The sequence below is a fragment of the Monopterus albus genome, unplaced genomic scaffold (assembly GCF_001952655.1).
Source record: "Monopterus albus unplaced genomic scaffold, M_albus_1.0 scaffold105.1, whole genome shotgun sequence".
Classification (NCBI taxonomy): domain Eukaryota; kingdom Metazoa; phylum Chordata; class Actinopteri; order Synbranchiformes; family Synbranchidae; genus Monopterus; species Monopterus albus.
Genome location: NW_018127985.1, coordinates 355,367 through 364,218, shown reverse-complemented (window position 1 = coordinate 364,218; position 8,852 = coordinate 355,367). Strand labels below are relative to the sequence as shown.

The 8,852-nt window shown below is 41.8% G+C and overlaps 1 pseudogene; it reads right to left on the bottom strand.

The window, feature by feature from the left end:
- The window catches only part of LOC109965857 (Na(+)/H(+) exchanger beta-like), a 40,779-nt pseudogene extending 33,818 nt beyond the window's left edge, over positions 1 to 6,961 (bottom strand).
- Positions 6,962 to 8,852: the final 1,891 nt, after the last annotated feature.

Here is an 8,852-nt window from a genome sequence, read left to right as displayed (position 1 = left end):
GAAGCAGTCCAAGTAACTTCAAAACAGTGCTGATTTATTCAATGAACACAGGTAAAAATTAACATTACACGCTCAGGTATCTTGCACCTCCAACATGCACGCAGGCAGCTGAAAGATGAAAGACCCTGAACCACAACAGGCCTATACATTATATCACTTCGGGCTAGCCCCATTCTACACAGGAACACCAAACCGTGACGTCTCCTGGTGCCAGCTTTGCAGCTGACTGGAGCAGTAGTCAAAACATGAAGAAAATCAATGTGTGATTGTCTTTTGATTATGTGGTGTGTAGCTAAAAACATTCTCACATGACCTCTAGTGACATGTCATGACATTAAACATAAGAAAATATTATGGCTAAGGCTACAGCTATACACGTCATAATAATATTAAACATCCTGTCTTCTAACAGTCATCAACTTTCTATCTAGTTATCCTTGACCATAAGCAACCTGCAGCAACTCATGAGAATGCCTAAGCATTTAACAGCCTGAGCTAGACATCCTGTCTACTCTAAACATTTCTAATACATCAAGTATCTAACCAATATCTATCTGACTAAAAATACCTAACACTGACCGAATGTGAAAATGACAAAGGTCCAGTTCCAGGCGTGAGGGCCGGTCACTGTGGAAACACTGAGGAAGATGAAGATGAGAGTCTCGGTCATGCTGCTCCACAGCTTCAGGAAGTATTTAACGATGGTGCATGACTTGTGGGAGATGTTGGCCTCCACCTATGGCCTCATCATCACGCCACATGCTATTAGTCTGTTTGGGATGGGAAAGAAAGGAGGAAGGGATGAAGCCCTTACCCACGCTGAACGAGGTTTCACCTATTTGTTCAAGATTTAAATCGGCACGGGACAATGTTTGTACACAAAAGTTGGCGAAGCAGCGTTGGGTTTTTGTGGTCCCGGCCATCGGATACATTGCCGGAATTAATTAAATGTGATGCAGTATTAACAGTTTTTTAAAATAGACTGAAAACGTTCCTGTTTTTACTGCACTGATTAGTCGTGTCAGATTGATCATCTTGGTTGTTTACAGTGCCTTGCGAAAGTATTCGGCCCCCTTGAACTTTGCGACCTTTTGCCACATTTCAGGCTTCAAACATAAAGATATAAAACTGTAATTTTTTGTGAAGAATCAACAACAAGTGGGACACAATCATGAAGTGGAACGAAATTTATTGGATATTTCAAACTTTTCTAACAAATAAAAAACTGAAAAATTGGGCGTGCAAAATTATTCAACCCCCTTAAGTTAATACGTTGTAGCGCCACCTTTTGCTGCGATTACAGCTGTAAATCGCTTGGGGTATGTCTCTATCAGTTTTGCACATCGAGAGACTGAAATTTTTGCCCATGCCTCCTTGCAAAACAGCTCGAGCTCAGTGAGGTTGGATGGAGAGCGTTTGTGAACAGCAGTTGTCAGTTCTTTCCACAGATTCTCGATTGGATTCAGGTCTGGACTTTGACTTGACCATTCTAACACCTGGATATGTTTATTTGTATTTATTAGTCATTTAGGTCAACATTGGATCATTCAGAGATCCTCACTGAACTTCTGGAGAGAGTTTGCTGCACTGAAAGTAAAGGGGCTGAATAATTTTGCACGCCCAATTTTTCAGTTTTTTATTTGTTAAAAAAGTTTGAAATATCCAATAAATTTCGTTCCACTTCATGATTGTGTCCCACTTGTTGTTGATTCTTCACAAAAAAATTACAGTTTTATATCTTTATGTTGTAAGCCTGAAATGTGGCAAAAGGTCGCAAAGTTCAAGGGGGCCAAATACTTTCGCAAGGCACTGTATTTACAGTATTTGTTTGGGGTGCTAGCACGCTAGAGCTTTTTTTGTTTGTTTGATTTGTCACCTTTTTCAGGACAGGGAAGATGGTTCAAATTGATGGGAAGATGGATGGAGCCAAATACAGGACCATTCTGGAAGGAAACCTGATGGAGTCTGCAAAAGACCTGAGACTGGGACGGAGATTTGTCTTCCAACAAGACAATGATCCAAAACATAAAGCAAAATCTACAATGGAATGGTTCACAAATAAACATATCCAGGTGTTAGAATGGCCAAGTCAAAGTCCAGACCTGAATCCAATGGAGAATCTGTGGAAAGAACTGAAAACTGCTGTTCACAAACGCTCTCTATCCAACCTCACTGAGCTCGAGCTGTTTTGCAAGGCGGAATGGGCAAAAATTTCAGTCTCTTGATGTGCAAAACTGATAGAGACATACCCCAAGTGACTTACAGCTGTAATCGCAGCAAAAGGTGGCGCTACAAAGTATTAACTTAAGGGGGCTGAATAATTTTGCACGGCCAATTTTTCAGTTTTTTATTTGTTAAAAACGTTTGAAATATCCAATAAATTTCGTTCCACTTCATGATTGTGTCCCACTTGTTGTTGATTCTTCACAAAAAATTACAGTTTTATATCTTTATGTTTGAAGCCTGAAATGTGGCAAAAGGTCGCAAAGTTCAAGGGGGCCGAATACTTTCGCAAGGCACTGTACATAAATGAATATGTTTCACATGTGTATATGTTGTTTTGTTTTGATTTTAATGTAAAGCTTTTCAACCAGTAGGTCAGTTGCTGGCTACAAATTCAGACAAGCATGTACAGTATAGTTTTTGTAACATCAGAAAAACAATCCCCTACTATAGAGTACAACACAAACTTGGCTCAGTCTACTTACGACATGATCCCTGACAGATGGAAGACCTCTGCAGTGAGTAAGCCATGTAGCTGCAGACAAAGACAAACAGGGGCTCGATGACACAAGTGTGAGAGGTGAAACAGGAAGTGAAGGCCCCCAGGATGCCAAAGATGGCCCCCACTATGACCCCCCCAGGAAACCATGGAGAAGCAGACCACACAACAATATAAATAAATGATGATATTTTCACCGTGCTGCCTCCTTCAGTTCTAAACCGCAGAACTATCTCATAAAACTAACATTTATCACCTGTATCGGCATTTTCCTCATAACAGACCCTTGACTGATCATAGCTTATACTACAAAACAAGCAAATTAAAGAAACTCAATTCAATGTAATTACTATTCCTGATCATACTGGTGGTTGTAGAGCATCAGATTTCAGCATCTGAAGTGGAATTTCTTTAAATGGACCCAACAGGAATGTAAACAGCCCTCTAAATAGAAACTCTCATCAAGCAGAGACCCATGCAGGGGCAAGGCGGGATGTTCAAACATCCATTTGAGTCTTGAGTCAATGTCTGTGTTTGGTTCATTCATCCAACATTTGTCTTTACATTGTCTTTAATGTTTAACACAGATCAACAGCAGGAAGAACGTAGTCATGTTCAGACTTTCAGCTGGCTTATCATTTCTTGGAATGTTTTTTGTCTCCGCGCCATATTATATGATTTTATTTATTTATTTGTTTGTGTTGTATGCAGTAATGAAATCATTGAGTCAGAAGCCCATGAACGTATTTTACTTCATGATTTTTGCTGCTGACTGTTCTTCTTTCTCTCCAAGCTAATTGTTACAACACATATAATTTTGCATACATGCACACATCTGCACAGCAATGTTAAATGCTTCAGACCATCTTATAAATAGCCACATTTAATCTCTACCAGCCTCTGCAGCTCTGGAGGAGAGAGCACGGGTGTGGATTAACAGAAAATTGATTACAGTTTGTTCAGTATTATCAATGATTTCTTGTTGATCTGATCGGACACTGGATACAGACAGAAGCAGAGAGAAAACAAAAACAAGGGCATAAGTTGAGAAAATGTCAAATTTAGAGAGACAGCTTCAGTGTGACAGATACACCTTCCAGATTTTTCTGCATGTACTGAATGTGGAATCCTTTTATCTGTATCGAGATGTCTGTATAATGCCGATATACGTTACAGAAGACAGTAACGCTAACTCTGACAGTGCATGGACAGGCGAAGCAGAAGGCAGGAATATTGAGGGTGTAGCACAGTTTTTAATATCGACTGAGACAGGCTACATTTAATAAAGTACAAGTTAAATGCAACCAGTACCTACGACTGCGCTCTAATTTTCACTGAGACCTGGCTTTCAGACAATGTCCCAGAATCTGCCATTCAGCTACAGACCCACCCCACCCCACCTAGCCCCCCATTTGAGGGTAGTCAAAACCCTCAGGAACATCAACCCCCCGCCCAAGGCGGCAGGGCCAGACAACATCCCTGGGCGGGCTCTGAGAGCATGTGCCAACGAGCTGGCTGATGTTCTCACCTCCATCTTCAACCCTTCCCACAGCCAGAGCATCGTTCCCTCTTGCTTTAAGACCACAACCATCATATCCCTCCCCATGAAGAGCCCAGTCACCTGTCTGAATGACTACAGGCCAATTGTGCTCACTCCAATCATTATAAAATTTTTTGAGAGAGTGATGCTGGCCCACATTCAGAGCAGTATACTGAACACCTTGGATCCCCTGAAGTATGCCTATCGGCCCAACAGGGCCACCTCAGACACTGTCGCTGCCACACTACACTATTCCCTTTCTTACCTGGAAAATAGACTTCTACATCAGTACACTCTTCATTGACTGGTTTTGTTAGAAATTAACCCAGTTCTTTTGTTGGAAGGATGAGAAGTGAAGACAGGAGAGGACTGTTTAAAATCAATAGAAAGTTTACTGAAAGTCTGATCACAGGAAAGCCTTACAGTGCTGGATTCAGAGAGACGGAGCTCCCGCAGGAAAACCGGCTTCTGAATCCCAAATTAAGTTCTTACAATACATTTTATCTTCTTGGGCTGCTCCGCCCTGGACAGGGGTGCAACCTTCAATAGGTCGTGATCCTATTGGTCATTTGGTGTGAGCCAGAGCTTGCGTTCCCATGTTGGAATATGGTAAATCTAGGTATGTGTGTGTGTCTCAGGTGGCAGTTTGGTCTTGATCAAGCGCACAGAACAATGGGTGGTCTGGGTTGCAGGCCCCCTGTGTGTGTGATGCTAATAAGTATGCTAAACTGGCCAAGTGCTCATCTCAGGTTGTGAGTCCCCCGTGTGTCGAAGACACCCCCTGGTAAGGCAGAACTTGGGATATGCTATGTGGGTCTAGGTGTGGGTGTGAAACGGGCTAGCAGGGCTCTGTTAAAATGTAAATAGGCTATCTGGTCACAAAGAGATGCAGACATCTAGTATCTACAGAAGTTACAGCATTCAAAGTAAGCAGATTCTACTTCATAACAGTTCTAAGATATATAAGCAATGGAAATAAATGTATTAAAATAACCAAAGCTCAGTAGTTCTGGACAATCATCAATACAGCTGTAATATATATAGACAATGAAAATAAAGTTATGAAAAGTAACTAAAGGGAACTACAGGTATGAGAAGTAACTAAAGCTTATAAAGTAACTAGAGTCTATAAGACTCAAATCTTACAGTCTGCACCCTATCCTCTCTGACTGGCTCCTGGACTTTCTGACTGGCAGGTCCCAGTCTGTCAGGATTGGCAACAGGACCTCAGTCAGCATCACTACAAACATTGACACTCCACAGGGATGTGTCCTCAGTCCCATCCTCTACACCCTGTTCACCCATGATTGTGTCGCCTCCCACAAGGATAACATCATCCTAAAGATTGCGGATGACACTGCAGTGACAGGACGCATCACTGCCGGGGACGAAGCAGCCCACAGGAGGGAGGTGGCCGGTCTGGTGTCATGGTGCAAGGACAATAATCTCAGTCTCAACACGGACAAGACAAAGGAGATGATAGTGGACATGAGGAAAGAGAGGAGATCTCATCGGCCACTGTTCATCCGGGGGCTCGAAGTGGAGAGGGTGAGCAGCTTCAAATACCTGGGTGTCCACATCAGTGAGGACCTCACTTGGACACATAACACCACACAGCTTGTCAAGAAGGCCCAACAGTGGCTGTACTTCCTGAGGAGGCTTGGCATGTCACCTAGGATCCTTTGCAACTTCTACAGCTGCATCGTCAAGAGCATCTTGACCAGCTGCATCACCGTCGGGTGTGGCAGCACTACTGCTATGGATCTCAAGCACCTGCAGAGTGTGGTAAAGACTGTGGAGAAGATCACCAGGACTCCACTGCCCTCTCTGCAGAGCATTTACCACTGCAGAGTTCACAGAAAAGCTGCCTCCATCCTCAAGGATCCCACCCACCCCAGCACAGACTGTTCACACCTCTACCCCTCGGCTGGAGGTACAGGAGTGTGAAATGCAGGACCTCTAGAGTGAAAAACTCTTTCTTTCCCACGGCCATCAGACTCCTTAACAGCTGACAGGAGTATACAATCAGGACTTACTTCATGTAATTCCACCTGTACTGTTTACATTCCAAGTTTGCACATGTACATTTGCACACTCACTGCCACCTAGTGCACATACAGCTCCGATGTAGCATACGTTCTCTCTTTATTATATTCTTTATATTTTTTTATTATATTTGTTTCCACTTGCTGTTTTTAAGTGCCTTTAGATTTTGTGTACTATTTATCTATCTTATATTTCACCTTGTATTGTTTGGCATTCATTGTGGACAGCTTAGTGAGAATTTCATTGTACAGGGAAACATGTTTCCTTACTGTCCACATGACAAACACTTTGAGTCTAAGAGTCGTGTGTCTCTCGTCCTTTTCATGCATTTTTGTTAAAATTCATTTTTAAGATTTTATCTTCCCATTATCCCCAGGGAAACACATTTCCTTACTGTGCACATGACAATAAACACTTTGAGTCTTAGAGTTTGAAAGCTTGTTCAGTCCCCCAACACTCACCATAGTGATGGCATCATTGAGCAGCGACTCCCCGAACACAAGGATGTACAGCAGCTCACTGATACAGATCTCCTCAAACATGGCCAGGATGGCGACAGGCTCCACAGCAGCGATGATGGAGCTGAACAGCAGGCAGGACAGCAGGTCCACACGGCCCAACTGAGCTCCCTCAATTTGACACATGCTGTACATCTTCTGATAATTCTTTTCACTCCACTGTCAGAAATCTTGCGAAGAGCACCTGGTTGTGGCCAGTTTGTGGTGAAATGATGTTCTTTCCACTTCTGGATTATGGCCCCAGCAGTGCTCACTGGAACAGTCAGAAGTTTAGAAATCCTTCTGTAACCAATACCATCAGTATGTTTTGCAACAATAAGATTGCAAAGGTCTTGAGAGAGCTCTTTGCTTTTACCCATCATGAGATGGGATGAGATACTCTATTTTTTTTGTGTGACACCTTGGTAATGAGACACCTTTTTATAGGCCAGCAGTTGGGACTGAACCAGCTGATATATATTAATTTCCACTGGCAAGGGGCAGGATTGCTTTCTAATTACTGATAGATTTCAGCTGGTGTCTTTGCTTTCAATACCTTTTTGCAGCTCCCTTTCTTCATATGTTCAATACTTTTTCCTTTGTCATTCCATTTTATTACACATAACTTACTTTCTGAATTAAGTTATTTGTTTTGTTTTCTGTGTCTGTATGGATTACTTGGGTTGTTACCGACATCTGGTGAAAATTTCATGTCAACAGCACCTTTAGAAATATATTTACTGAGGAAAATAGTGTGTTCAATACTTATTTTATCTGCTGTATTTTACCTCCTGCTGCCTGCATTTTGACCAGAGGATGTGGAGCAAAATGACCTTCCTCTTGTTTTCAGGAGGAGGCCCTCCTTGTGATATTGAGTTATATCTTTCTGAAATAATTACAGACTATTTAGAGTGATGATGGGTGCAAAGCCAATCTAGAGGTACCGAAAATTAAATGGCTGGAAAAGAGCATGCTATGGGCACTTTAAGAGACTGCAGACTCTTTATCGTTATATCCTTTGATATGGTGTGCTTAAGGTGGTATGGTTTGACATCTTTAAGATGTCAGGCAGGGAGTATTCACGCCTTCATATATTTCATACTGATTTGTTCAAGTATGAAGTCAGTTAAAGCAGATTTAGCTGAAAACTAGTGCTTTACTACTCTACTGGTATAGCTTTACTATTCCGTCCAGTTTCCATGACCAACACTCCCATCTAGTGGTAGAAAAAATTGTTACACTAAGTTGTTCTTGATAACCATTGCAATTTGAGCATTCTCAGTGGCCAGATGTGATGAGTATGCCACTGTTCTTTTCCTTTGTCTGCTGCCCTTAATACAGGATCATCTATAATTTCACTGCTAGATAATTAAGTTTATTATATCTTCTAGCTTTATTTAGATAGGTTTATTGAGTGTCATCCTTTTATACTTCCATTTACATATTCGAGTAGCATAAACAAACTGAAAGCTGGTCACTTAGCTTGGTATGATGTTAGCCATGTGTGCATGCAGTAAAATTATTTTACATATGATTTATTTCTTGTTTTTTTTCCCTGGCTGTTACATTTTACAAAATGTGGTTTCTCAGTAAAACGCTCTGAAGAATGCAATGTGGTGTCCTTACTGGGGCCAATTTTTAGCTCACTGTCTAGGCTATGTATACATAGATGTTTAGCTGAGGGCAGAAAAGTGATGGAGGGTAGAAAGGTACTTGGCTTGTTATGTGTACTGGACTTTCATGGCACCACAAAAGCCTACTGTCTGGATGATTTTCAGTCTTTCTCTCTCCTCTATCCACTCACCCCAACTGGCAGAAGGCTACCCACCAAGATCTGGGGTCTGCTTGAGGTTTCTTCTTTTAAACCGTTTTTCTTCCCCGTTGTTGCCGAGTACTTGCTCAAGGGGAATTCGTTGGGTTTTTCTTATAATATAGTAAGGTCTAGACCTGATGTAAAATGCCCTGAGACAATTGTTGTTGTGAATTGGCACTATACAATTGAATTAAAAGGCAACAAGACATGGCAAGCAAAACAACAAACAGTCAA